The sequence below is a fragment of the Lissotriton vulgaris genome, unplaced genomic scaffold, assembly GCF_964263255.1.
Source record: "Lissotriton vulgaris unplaced genomic scaffold, aLisVul1.2 SCAFFOLD_830, whole genome shotgun sequence".
In the NCBI taxonomy this organism is placed as follows: domain Eukaryota; kingdom Metazoa; phylum Chordata; class Amphibia; order Caudata; family Salamandridae; genus Lissotriton; species Lissotriton vulgaris.
This window is the reverse complement of record NW_028254425.1, coordinates 371,812-386,004: the sequence shown is the minus strand read 5'-3', so window position 1 is coordinate 386,004 and position 14,193 is coordinate 371,812. Positions and strand designations below refer to the sequence as shown.

Here is a 14,193-nt window from a genome sequence, read left to right as displayed (position 1 = left end):
CAGAGCAAAATCTGTCTGTTCTAATTATACCTCCAAACGTCTCACAGCAGAAGGATTTCCGGGAATCGTTTATGTAAGGCAAACCCTCCCGCCCGACATTTTCATTTACTGCTGCCTCCTTACCTGTGCCGCCTCCTCACTGCACAGCCGTGCTCGTCACTGCACCGCCCTCCTCCTTGTCGTCATCACGCACGTCGCTTCGTGCCCAGCGCTAGGTCCCGGCCGGCGCTACTTTCAGGGGACTACTTTGTTGTGTAAATTAATTTTTTTATTTTGCTTTTTTTTTAAAATTTATATAGCCTATGGCCATCTACACACCCTGACATTTTCAAAGATGTATCGGGTGTGTAGATTGGCGCTGTGGTTTCCGAGATTACCTTGCCAAAAGGTGCAAGTTCTCTCTTTATAATAGTAGTATAGATAAAGGCAGGAAAATAAACTGTTTTTGTCTTTATAAAATCAGTTAAAGCAGAGTACAGGGAGCGTTATTTTTATTGTAACATTTCTGTTTTAAGTTTGATGTATTTTTGATGTTGTTTCTAGTAATGTTTAAGTTTTCACTACTTTTATATTTGGTTTATATGTTGGTTAGGGATTGATGATGGGTGGTGATTTCTATTTTAATTTCTAAACTGCAATCTATTTAAATGTTTTCAAATGTTCCTAATTATTGAATATAATTGATTCAATGTTGCCCTTTCAAAAATATTTAGAGATATTTATAATTTACTTTTTAATGTATTCCTTGAGTTGTGGTATTTTGGGTGGATACTGTTTAAATTATAATAAAAAAAATTCATATGAAGTTAATCATTAAAAATTATAATTATTCATTTCAGTGTTCAATATTTTATATTATTAAAAAATACTCACACTATACAATACATCATTGAGGTTCATTTCATTTTTGTAATATTTTTTAAATATTTTTCTTAAACAGCGAGCACGTTTTTTGTGCAGTTGGGTAGGTAATATGTTATCGTGTAAGTTAAATATATTTGAGGTTTTAAAGTATTATTTACAAGACTGGTCAAGTAGTTGAGTAGAATAGTATGTGCTGGAAGGAATGTCTAATAATGAATCAGCTTTACCTATTGGTAAATATTCCCTGTTTTAATGTCAATCTCGGCTGCAGCTCGCGCAGGCTGTGCCCTCAATGAGGGATCCGCCTGTTCCAACGGCCGTCAAGTGTCGGCCCCTCCCCCTGGGCGGGCTCTTGGGGCTCAAGAGTGCACCGCTTTTGCATGAAGGGTGTGTGACAGAGCCTACGGCCACCCATAAGCAGCTTAGGCCATGCGGTTTTGGCCCCGCCTTTGGAGGGCGGAGCTTGGGTCGGCTCTCGGGGCCCTAGAGTGCGCCTCTGCTCCTAGAAGGGAGAGCGACAGATTGCCCGGCCACCCAGACTCAGCCTAAGCCATGCGGTTTTGGCCCCGCCTTCGGAAGGCGGACCCTGAGTCGGCACTCGCGACGTATCCTAAACCGTCTTCCGTGTTTGTAGGTAGGAACGGGCTCGCGCGGAACTTTTGAGGCGGCTTCTTGTTTGTTTACGGAGGACAGTGCAGCGACGGACCAGAGCAGGTGGGGCCGCCTTCACTGCGACAGACGCGTAGTCTGAGGGGGGAGTGGGGGGAGAGGGACACGCGGGCCTCGGAGGGACGTAGACACGGGTGGGAGTGTATGTTAACTGTGGAGATAGACAAATGAGCGTAGGAAGTAGAGAGAAAATCCATGGGGGGGGGGGGGGGGGGGGAGATATAAGTTACAGCATGCCATGGCTAGGGTTTGCATGCTGGCCAGGTATTTTTTTTATCTTCAAGCTCTTGCTGGTTAAAGAAAACAAAAATTGGAAAACTGTTAATGCAAGAATGCTTCACATGTATTTTCGCGGGTTGTTAACTATTTGTTGATGACCATTAAAGTTAAGGGAAGAATGACTTCCTTTTGAGAGAGGATTTAAGTGTAATATAAACAATTACTCAAGTGCAAACTTTAGAGAGTCTCTAAACTATCAAAACATAAACACACAAACCAACACCAGCTGACAGTGCTGCTATAGCCAACATTGCAGAATGCTCTTTGCAAATGTCAGTTACCCATCCTGAAAACCTTGCCCATCCCCTCCAAAAATATAATCTCGCTTTATATAATTTTTTTATTTAATGCGATTTTATATAGCGTGAACATTACCTGAAGGTGTCAGAGCGCTTTACATAAGAACCAGTTGCGATACATAAAGACTTACATGCGTTACATAAAAGATACAAACAGAAAAAAATGGCAAATTTACAAGTTATAAAGTCACACAAGGAAGAGATACAAACAGAAAAAAAAGAAAAAAAAATGGCAAATGTAAAGGTAGTAAAGTCATTCAAGGAGGGGATACAAATGGATATACTCTTAAGAGCCACAGAGGAATGGTAGATAGTACAAAGGTCTACTGCATATACTAGTGTTTAGAGTTACCTCTATATACATAGGGAAGGGATACGAATGGGTATACTCTAAGAGTCACATAGGAATGGTAGAGAGTACAAAGGTCTACTGCATATACTAGTGATTAGAGTTTTTTATATATATATATTTGTATATATATATATATATATACACATAGTAGATTTGTTTTCAGGTCAAGACCCAAAAAACCAGGAGAGCAGAGTTTTATTAACGGGGGTCGGAGGGGGGACGCAGTCACAACACCAAGGGAGGGTGGGAGGGATACAAGGGTATAGAGAAAAGGCCAATCAGAAAAAGGAAAAAACATTTAAGGGTCGTCAAGTGGGGGAAGGACGAGGGAATGGACAAGATGGCGGGTCAGGGTCCAGAGAAAAGCGGAAGAGAACAGCAGCAAAATGGCGGCCAGGGCAAAAGAAAAAACGTAAAGAAGTCCATGAGAGTGACCCAGTGAGTATGAATTAGAGTGCCAGGAGAAGTCCGGGGGGCTACATAGTTCAGAAATCAAAGTCAGGAAGGGAGAGGAGGCGTGTAGGCTCGGGTCCATTGGAGTAACTTCGAAGACAATCAGACGGTCATGGCTCCCTCGCCCCCATACCTGGGAAAAGTTCACTGGTTCCTCGCCCTTGCCCGGCTGCAGCAGCACTTTGTTTGACTACAACAGAAGTTGTTGGAGAGGGGGCACACAGGGGTTGAAGGGCTGAAAGAAGGCCGGACTCAGCTGTCCCCACGCCGCCAGTCCCAGAAGTGGGGGCTGTGTGCTTAGACTCCTGGGTGGGGGAATCTCCTCGAGAACGTCTGCGCCCCTCGATCCGTGGCGGGATAGGCCTCTCCGATGAATAGTGTTCTCCATTATGCCAACGACAGGGGTCCCCCAGTGGTAGCGATTCAGAAAAGGGAAGTGGTGGTGATGGACAGAGTATCTTAATTAAGCAGAACACTCCTACCCAGTCAACAGATCAGGGCTTGATCCAGCACCATTTTTTAGCTCACTGCACCATCCCAGCTCAGAACCTGGCTACATGCAAATTAGTCTGTCCCTGGCCCAGTGCATCATGGGAACAGGGCAGACCAAACTACCAAGCCAATTCTTTTACTGGAGAGGAAACAAGCTTCCGGGGCCCGGTTTCTGGCATGACAGCCGTCTTCGGCCCGGCTTGCTTGAATCCTGATGGTGCAGTGAGCAAGGGACTCATGTCTGAGCATACCCTTCCATGCTTATGGTGGACAAAACGATTCAGAAAAGGGGGGGTGGTGATGGACAGAGTATCTGAATTATTAAGCAGAACACTCCTACCCAGTCAACAGATCAGGGCTTGATCTATCACCATTTTTTAGCTCACTGCACCATCCCAGCTCAGAACCTGGCTACATGCAAATTAGTCTGTCCCTGGCCAAGTGCATCATGGGAACAGGGCAGACTAAACTACCAAGCCAATTCTTTTACTGGAAAGGAAACAAGCTTCCGGGGACCGGTTTCTGGCATTACAGCTGTCTTCGGCCCGGCTTGCTTGAATCCTGATGGTGCAGCAAGAAGTATGCTGTGCAGGAGGAGTCTGCTGCAAGATGGGATGTCTGCGCACGTTACCGGGGTCGTCTTAGCGCCGCCGGGGTAGAAATGGGATCAGTGGAGGTTGGTATATCAAGGGAATATGTTAATTTAATATTTTTGGCTACAGCTGTTTACAGGCTTAGCATTGCTTCTTTTTGGTAACAGCAGGAACCGCCTTCCTTTGAAATATGGAGGGCGCGTTTTTTTGCAGTATATAACATGGAGTATAGCCTGTATGCCCTTAAAGGACACCGAAAAAGGAAGCTGGGTGAGCAAATTTGGGGAAGTGTTACGCGATACCTCGAGTCTGAAAATTGAACCTCTTGTATTTTGTATTCCCTCAACTGCTAAACTCTTTAGGTATTTCTTCTTGTTTTCTCTCGCTCAATGTTTTATTTTCATTACTCCACATGTAAATGTACATGTATTTATATAGCGCAAATCACCCACACCGCAGGTATCTAAGCGCTTGCTTAACCTCTTCGCCGCTAATGACAAGGGTAACTCGTCATGGACTTTCCATTGATTTCAATGGAAATTACACCACAAGTGCAATTGTACCTTAGCAGCCAAGTGGTTAGGGAACCCGTCCTGGTATTCCCCCGTGAGATACCCTGGCAGGGTATCCACAAGGTGAAAGCCAGGCATCCCGCCGCGAGGGGTCATTGTGGAGATTAAGCAAGCTATTGCCCAGAGTCGCAGAGTGTGAACCCGTGTGTCGAGTAGGCACCGGAGCGAGAATTATCGAGTCCGTGGAATTATTGAGCCCAAGCCCCGTCGAGGCGGGGAATTGAACCCTGGTCCAGGGCCAATCTCAGCTTCCGGGTCTGCCGCCTCTAACCCCTGAGCCACACAAAGTTTTTTGTTTTGTACTATATGGCTGCCATTGGTTCTCTGTAATAAGTATGCTGTACTATTATCAATTTTATGGTGATCTGTATATCCTCACTGTTTTGGTTGAATCGAATGGCTATAACTATATACTTTATTGGTAAAGTGACTCATTCCTACTGACTCATGTATGATCCAAAAATAAATAAATAAAAAAAAAAGTGTCTAGTCAGTTTGTTAGACAGGTACACGGGGCCAAGTTGGTTAAGACTCTTAAACACCAGACAGCAAATTTTGAATTTAATTCTCAATCGGATAGGTAGCCAATGTAGTTTGCGCAGTAGGGGCAGTGAAGGGGTACGGTAGGGTGAGCTGGTTACCAGGCGGGCTGCTGTGTTCTGCACTACCTGAAGGCCGTCCAGGTCAGATTCCTTGGCCGCGATCAGCAGGGCATTACTGAAGTCCAGGCGACTGAGGACCAGGTCATGAACCAGAGTTTTCCGGGTAGACGAGGGGAGAAAGTGAAAGACTCTGCGAAGAAAACTTAGTGCGTGAAAGCAGGCACGTTTAGTGGTGGCTATGTGTTCGTTGAGGCTGAGTTTGTTATCAATTAGGACTCCTAGGTTTTTGATTGTTGGTTTGGAGGAGGAGCCTGGCCCATTTCTTCTGGCCACCAGCTGGGGGACCAGGTGTATGCAGCTTCTTTAACACCTTGGCTGCTAGGGGTTTTCCCGCTGGGTGCTGATTCCTCTCATTTCCCATTGTTCATGACAAAGCCAGCTCGTCATAAGCGCAGGGCAGGTAACACCCATGACGAGCTGGCCTTGTCATCAGCGCTGAAGGGGTTAAAGAGCATTATCTCCGTTTTACCAGCATTTAGCTGGAGAAAATTTCTGCTCATCCATGTTGTTATAGTCCTCATGACTTCTAAAAAGATGTTTTTAATATTCGGGGTGTCTTTGTCGAAGGGGAGGAGGAGCTGTGTGTCATCAGCGTAGGTCAGTATTCTTCAATCTGTGGGGCGCGCCCCACTGGGGGGGCGCGACACCTTCCCAGGGGGGACGCGCACTCCACTACAATTTGACCTTTGTGCCCTGCAGTCGTCTGTCTGTCCGTGCAAGTCTTCCTGAAGAACTCCGGACTCCGGTATGTGGAAGGGGGAGGGAGGGGAGATCGATAGCGCAGGAGGTGCCCATTCTTTTGTTATGTTAACTCTCCCAGGAGGGGGTTAATCACAGAGCTGACAGCTTCAGCTGCAGTGGGACACGCTTTTGGTTTTTAGCAGAGGAGACCCCTCGCCTCCCACTGCACCTGAAGCATGTCAGCTCTGTGAATTAACCCCCTACTGGGAGAGTTAGCTCTTCCCAGAACGGAGACAAAGTTTCCAGGGACATAATGCTCCGTTTAGTTTCTCTTGTATTTGTTTGCTCATGATTGTCACTTTTGCCTCATGTAATTTAGCGTTTGCTTTTGTAATTTGTTTACTTGTAATGTTCTCTCATGTATCAGTTCTGTTCCTATTGTGAAACGCTCTGACCCCTTCGGGTAAAGTCTGCGCTATATAAAAACGCATAAATAAATAAAGGGGTTGGGTGGGGGGACTGAATGTGCCAGCTCTATTCTACAGTCTTGCCTCATGACCTTGAATCATTTTAAAACACAATGTTGTAAATATCGTTTTTCAACCATTCATTTTTAATGTGTAAAAGTCTATTACATACATTTTACAGACAAAATGTGTTTATGCATCATGCGACTTCCATATAAAAAGTTTATTTTAGATCAATACATGACCTCACATATGAGAAATAGAAGGTGGTGACAGATTATTTACAGTAATATTAGTGAACTGCTGTTGTCACATACTGAAAACACACATCACAATCCCTGAATATCCGATGTACACACATTTAGTATTTGACCAAAGAAGGCATGAAAGAGCAGAGACTTGATCATAAAATCAAAGCTGGTCCGAACAGGGGCCCCAAAAATACATTTGGCCCACAGGCCTTAAAATGTCCCTGAAAGTTTATTTTAAAATTACACAGGCAGGCTTATAAATAAGAATTATGTATTCATTTGAGCTGTGTAATAAGCCTCTGTCATTTCACCACACCCACCTACTCACAAACCTGCAGTTTACTAAGCACTCTTATTGTATTGAATGTTATTCGCTGAATATGCCCGGAATGTGCCCGTGGCGGTCGAGTCCAGACATTTCTGTCAGGTGGTGGGGGGGCCCAACATCTAAAAAAAATCAGCTGGGGGGGCTTAACCTACAAAAGTTTGAAGACCTCTGGCGTAGGTGAGTGGGATGAACCCGCGTCCCTTAGGAGGGCAGCGAGTGGAGCGACATAAACGTTAAACAGCGAAGGGCTGAGACATGAGCCCTGCGGTACTCCCTTGGTCACTGGGGTGGTTTCTGAGCTGAAGGGACCGAGTTGAACAGTTTGTGTTCTTCCATAGAGGAAGTCCCTTATCCAATCGAGTGCAGTGCCCTGAATCCCAGCTGTTTCCAATCTTTCTAGCAGGATTTGATGAGCGATGGTATCGAATGCGGCGGAGAGGTCGAGCAGTACAAGAATGACCGCTCGACCTGCATCCGCCTGCATGCGGATGTCATCGATCACTTTAACCAGGGCGGATTCGGTACTGTACTTAGGACGGAATCCCGATTGTGTGGGATCGAGACAGTTGGAAGATTCTAAAAAGTTGGAAAGGTGGGTGTTGATGTCTTTTTCTAACAATTTGCTGTAAAGAGGGAGTAGCAAAATAGGCCGATAGTTGGTGATGATATCGGGAGGCAGTTTGTTGTTTTTCCTGATGGGCATTATTTTGGCCGCTTTCCATTCATCCGGCAGTTTGCCTTCACTGATGGAACTATTCAAGACAGCACATAGAGGCGTGGCCAGTTCGGCTGCAAGTTTTTTAGCCATTTTGGCTGAGAGAAGGTCTTTGGGGGAGCCTGATTTGGCTGAGATAAGCAGGGATTCAGTTTCAGGGATGGTTAGGAAGGGGAATTTAACCAAAGTGTTGAGACTAAGTGGTTTGTGAATGGGTCAATTACTATGTTGTGGTTGAGATTTGCATGCGATATGGATATTTTCTTATAGATATCCTCGATTTGTGGTAGAAGTGGTTGGAAATTTCATCACATAGGAGCTGAGTGGGTTCTTCATCGGGAGTGCAGGCAGTGGGGTTGATGAGGCTGTTAAGGACCTGGAAGAGGGTTTTAGGACCTTTCCCGGCTTGCTCCAATTGGGTGGCTATGTGCTTTTTCCGTGCTGCTTTAAGGTTCTTGTGGTAGATATCAAGGGCAGCCTTGAATTTCCCCTTGTCACGGGAGTCCTTAGTGCAGCGCCAGCGGCGTTCAAGCTGTTTGCATGTGCTTTTCTCTTCTCTGAGCATGGAAGAGTACCAAGGGGTCTGAGTGTGTTTAGGTGCATGAGAGGGCTGTTTGAGGGGAATAATAGAATCAATGTTAGATTTTACTGCATCCTGTAAGGCTGTAAGACGTTTATCTACTGTATCTGCGTCTGACTAATCAGGGGGGGGGAATTGTTAATGGAAGAGGGCGGGTGAAAGTTTGTACGATTGACGGTGAGCCTGTCTGGTGGGGTTTTTCTTGACTGCGCGTTCAAAGGGTCCTTTAAGGTTAAAGTTAATTGAGTGGTCTGACCATAAGAGAGGACTGGTGGTGTTGTAGATTATATCTGGGGAGTTGGAGAAAACCAGGTCTAAAGTGTGGCCTGCAGTGTGTGTCAGCGCTTTGTTAATTTTGGTCAAACCTAGGGCAGTCATTTCTGACAGGCTATGTTTGTGAATAGGGAGCCAGTGCAACTCTCAGAGGTGAGGGGAGATGTGAGTGCGGAGTAGGAGGTTGAGAATGAATCTCACAGCTACATTCTGAATGGTCTGAAGTCTGTGTAGGAGCTGTTTAAAGATTCCAGTATAGTGTGATAAATGCTTGCGTGACTGTTCACCTGGTGGTTTGTGGCAGCCACTTGAAGATCTTTTGTTACATTTGTAGGATGTGAAAGCAGGAGGGCTCACTATATTGACGTAGTCGTCCATGATGATTCCTTGATTTCTGGTGTGGTCATTGGGTGTTGGTGTTTGTACTGGTTATGTCCACCACCAGGTGGTGTCCTATGGGGAGCTCTTGTTTCTGAAGACTAGTACTTCAGTCTTGTCGTAGTTGATCTCTAGGCAGTTGGCTCCCATCTATTCTGCTACCATGGTCACGCGGTTGGTGAAGTTGGTTCTGGTGCCCGTTCTCTTGTCCATGAGGGAGAGGAAACTACATAACGTTCAAAATGCTGCTGCCAGAGTGGTCCACGTTACGAAAAAAAGGGTATACCCATTAGAGTCACTGGGACCTGGGTGAGATACGGTACATAGATAGAGGGGTCCCAGTACACAATATTAGTCAGAACAAGAAAAACAAATGAAAAAGAAATATACAAATATAAGAACACAGATGCATATACTTAGTTGGCGCACTGTTATTTAATCACAATGTGCCTAAAGGTACAGTATATCACACAGGCATTATAACAGGCATTATAACATCTCTTCAGTAACTTTCCCTGAATAATACAATATACAACACTGCCTTTGAGGCCCCCATGAGGAGTCTATATCCTTACACCATACCTGAAACTGCATCTTTACTCACACCATATCTGAGCATGCATAACCTAATGAACCCCCCACTCCAAGATGGCCGACGCAAAACCATTCATAACACCCACTAATGGTTGAAATCGTATGACTGTGTGCCATTAACGGCTATGGAGTATTGTAGATTCACTTAGTTCTCTTCTCCCTTACCCACTAATTCCTGGTACCCTCTGTGACCACCATTGTGACTTCCGTTTGATTTAGAAATAATTCTTTAAATATTTCGGGTGCTAATACATTGGTCACATTCTCCACTTCTTTAAATGCATTACATATGAATCTGAATCATCCATCTAAGAGTAAGAGTAGTGACACCAACTTAAATACGAATTGCTAAATGAAGTTGTACTACACTACAAAATGGCCCCCACTTTTAGCGAACCAATCAAGCACATTGTGCACTCTTTAAAACCGGAACCGCTCCTTCCCACTTCCTCCACCCGGTTCCAGCGGCGATGGGTAGGTGCTTACAGCGAAGCTCAGGAACTACCAAGTAAGTGGGAGAGAGACAAGCGCTTCGGCGACCCTTCAGATTAAGATGGATTTAAGGCCGGTATTTTTTAATTCTAAGTCCCGCTGTCACTACATGAGTTGCAGCGACGTTTAAACAAGGAGTTCCCTCGCAACAGCCTCTAATGTTTACGCACATGATTGTAGCATGTAATAAGCAGAGAGCCCCGCCACGGGTTTAACAATCTCAGCGGCACCTAATCAGAGAGCCTTGCAGTTTCATTGCTAACGCATCCTTGGATTAACCGAGGTCCCACACTGCATGATTGTATTTCGCCACAACCGGAGATAATTTCTCATGACTGCGCGCACTTTTACGTGCGGTCTAAACCTTATAGTGTCCGCGGCTCTAACAGCCCCGTAAATCTTCGCTGTTAATCCCGTAATAATTGTCATGGCGTTTTGCATCTCTCGCATGAAGAGAGACGGAGTCTACCATATACAGGCTAGTGGCGTCTTTTTCTCCCATTTTGACCTCCATCGAGGGTCCTTCCCGGCATACCACCTCAATCATATTACACAATATTAACGCGGCAAGCACACCACGCTATTCCTGCATACCAGTACTAATATCGATCAAACTCTGCATCATAGGGTTGGGCGAACAGTTATTTTGGCCCATGGGCTTTACAGATAACCATTAATGTCAAGTGTCAGATACCTCGATCCCATATTTCCACTTGATTTGTACCAGCGTTAATCAAATGCTAGGCCTGGACCATTAATTACTCCTTTCATTGTACAATGTGGGTCAAATGCACATTACCCCGGTAGTGCTGTAAAATAACAATACTGTTGAAAGTTACACTCGGAGATATGTGATTTTAGGCACCAGCCATTTAACCATTATCTCCTCTGTTTTCACTTTACCATGTGGGCCCAATACACATTATTACAGTCGGGCTCCTTACCAGAATAGTGTTGAAAGTCACAATTTGCGAGATGAGATTGTAGGCACCACACAGTGACTGTACATACAGTTAGCAGGGCACTAAGATCAAGATCTTTCCCTGTACATAGCCTTGCGGTGGAAGATCTACCTGAAGCTTTACCCGCTGGACACTGTCGTTGTTTGACTGTTTTTAACTTGAGGTGAGTTTTGAGTAACTGTGAGTTATCCATACCAGTTTGGTAGTTTTATTTTTCCTTATTTTATATATCCACATGCCACTCTCACTGAATTCCCACAATTGAGAGTGCATGGTACACTTGTGCAATGGTGTTGTGACACGCCTGATTCCCACTGGCATGCGAACCGCACAAGGATTACAGTCACTGATGCATCTGTTGTCAATCTGTTTGTGATATGCTCTCCCTCTTTCTTTAACAGGTATTGACAGTTACAACTAGAAGAAGGGTAATATAGTAATGTTCTCCCCTTCCCCCACTAGTGTGGTAGCCACATGAGCAGACATACACCACATTATAGGGTATTAGCGTAGACAGTTTGTTGCACCACTAGATACTTGCTAATTAGTCCCCTAGGTCCTGAAGAATCGCTAGTAAAATTTACAATAGCGAGAAACATGTTGACCGGACTACACTAAATTCTAGATGATAGCTGTATACATCATTTTCCACGACTCTCCTCTAGAAATTCGTTTTTAACTAAAGCAGTGGCCCTCCTGAATAAAGTATTCCTCGGTACCACTAGCTTTTATTTTAACTCACTAACCCACGTCTACCCTTTAGTCCTGGCCCCACACCCGCACTTCATCTATACGGCTGTTGGAAAAAGATCTCCGCCAAAGAGCCCCTCTATGAGGTGTTGCCCGTTGGGTATTGCACCGCCGACCCAACGAGGAGCAGGCCCAAATGATGAAGCATGACACCTGAAAGGGTGTGTGAGGGCATTAAATCCAACAAAATGGATTCCCAGGGTTACCTCCCGATAACCCTGCTGTAATCATTTGCATCACAGACTGTAGCATTTCCCTTCCTTCCTTAGGAACAGTACGGCAATTTTTGTTAATAGGGTATTAACCAAACCATTCCCAGAGAAAAACAGTTTCAGACCAGAGGAAGGTCTCCCCAACGAAGAGCTAAATCTCCAGAACGGGGGGGCAAGTCTCCCCAAAGGGAGCCCTCTGAAAAAGATACAACCTTAGAAATAGGGACAATTTGAGAAAACCTGACAGATATCAAGATATTGATACACGTCCCTCTCGAAATTTTCAGACTTCATCAAAGAAATCGGAAGGAAGAGGACGGTCAGAACATAAAGAAGAGCACGTCAAGTCCAAAGACAAGGAACCTGCTCATCAAAGTAAAAAATTACAATTTCCCAGAAAGAAGGTAGCCAGTATTAAAATAAAACATGCAGAGAATCCTGAGGACACAACTGGAAAACGGAGAGTGGGCCCAGACAATGCTAGACAGCGCAGCAGAAGTGAGCATAGCTCGCAAGATCCTGATGAATCTTATGGAGACAGTGGACACGAATGAATACATTCAAGTGGAAACTGCAGACACCCGAGTGAGCGTGCCCCATAAACTATATGAAATAACATTACGTATAGAGGGAGATAAAACTAGGAAAATAAAAGGTCTCTTTTGGGAGAACTAAAGGCTATGATATCCTTCTAGCTGAAAAGGACTGGCCACCAGAGTTTGTCAGGGAGTGCCCACATGGCGAAGAAATGATTATGCCTGCCTTCTCGAATCACATTCAAATTCATAAGAAATACACACTTGCTAGAAAATGGGCAGTGGTCCAAGCCCCTGCATTATATAAAAATCATGTAGGATGGGATGAGGATTCTCCTCACCATAAAATCCAGTTAAAAAATAATCAACCTACTGCACAGAGGCAGTATCCTGTTAAGCAAGAAGCTAAAAAATAAGTAAAAGAAATTTTAGATCAACTTGAATATCAGGGGGTGATTGAAACATGCACCTCACAAATGAACAATCCTTTGTTTCCTGTCTCCAAGCCAGACGATTCATATCGTCTAGTTTTGGACTACAGACATCTAAACTCCTGCTGTAAAACTTTTGCAGTATAAAACTCACACAGTGCAGCACTAATGAATAACATCGTGCGCAAGAAATATAAAACAACATTAGATATTTCAAATGGTTTCTTCTGTCAAAACATAGCACCTGAAAGCAGATATTTGACCGCTTTCTCCAGCATGGGGACCCAAAAACAATTTTGTCGCCTCCCACAGGGATTCAAGAACAGCCCAGGATTATTTTCAGCCAGGGTAACAGAGTTACTACAAATGTATGATGAGGCATTATCCTATGTCGATGACATCTATCTTACAGACGATGATGACCTGGAGACTCACTTGAAAAGAGTGAACACCATTGTAGTGTAGTTCCTATTTTCCCTATAGGCTCTGCGCATTGGAATAACATAAACAGCAGTGTAGACGTAGGACTGAGGTCTTCTAGGTCTCTACTGACTATGTTAGACTTAATTTTGGTTTGCGCCAGCTAGCTCAGAGGTCACTGGAAACTTTCTTGAATGAATAGGAAGGGATCATCTTCCCTGGCTCAGACAAGAAGGGATTCAGCTTCCGACAACCGCATAAACATGACAACTTTGCTCCCTCAGAATAAGAGTAAATCTCTAGAGTCATGTGAAAACAATAGACCGCTATTTCACTCAGTCAGATGTGCGTTCTTAGTTTCACCAGAGTGCAGAGAAGAGAGAGACGGGCGTTTTTAATAAAAGGTATTATTTATTGAGCAGTCTTCCTTCTCATGCAAGAGAAATGAATTGCCACAATTGCAATACTTAATATAAAGTAAAGTGCGTACAGTAAAAGGAGTATTATTAAATAATACTGTAAAAGCATTGATATGGTTTCTTAGCCATAAGACACTTTAAAATGGATAAAATATATACATACATATATACATAGGCTAACGTGCTCAACTGGTGCTTCTAAAATACGCCTACCTGACCTAAGCCTAATATGTGGGAAGGAGTAAGTAAGTAGCAGTTTAAGTTAAGTTGGTTTTGCCAAGAATCTGATACAAGAATTCGCTCTAAGGGTTTAGTCAGCACTTTACCTTGGGAATAGAATGTAGGAGGTCTGGTATCTCTCTCTCAGGACTCGATATCCCAGTCACCCGCAAGGGTAGGCTGGAAACGCCGGAGCTGGATTTTCTCGGCAGGAGAAAAGACAGCGTCTTTCTCAGCGCGTCAAAGAGGA

General features: G+C 44.4%; 1 protein-coding gene across 1 annotated transcript in view; it reads left to right on the top strand.

The window, feature by feature from the left end:
• Positions 1 to 1,504: 1,504 nt before the first annotated feature.
• LOC147659532 (non-homologous end-joining factor 1-like) overlaps positions 1,505 to 14,193 on the top strand; it is a gene marked incomplete at its 3' end in the record, with an annotated part of 376,856 nt that continues 364,167 nt past the window's right edge. Inside the window, exon 1 of the mRNA XM_086951666.1 lies at positions 1,505 to 1,578. The remainder of the gene's footprint in view (positions 1,579 to 14,193) is intronic.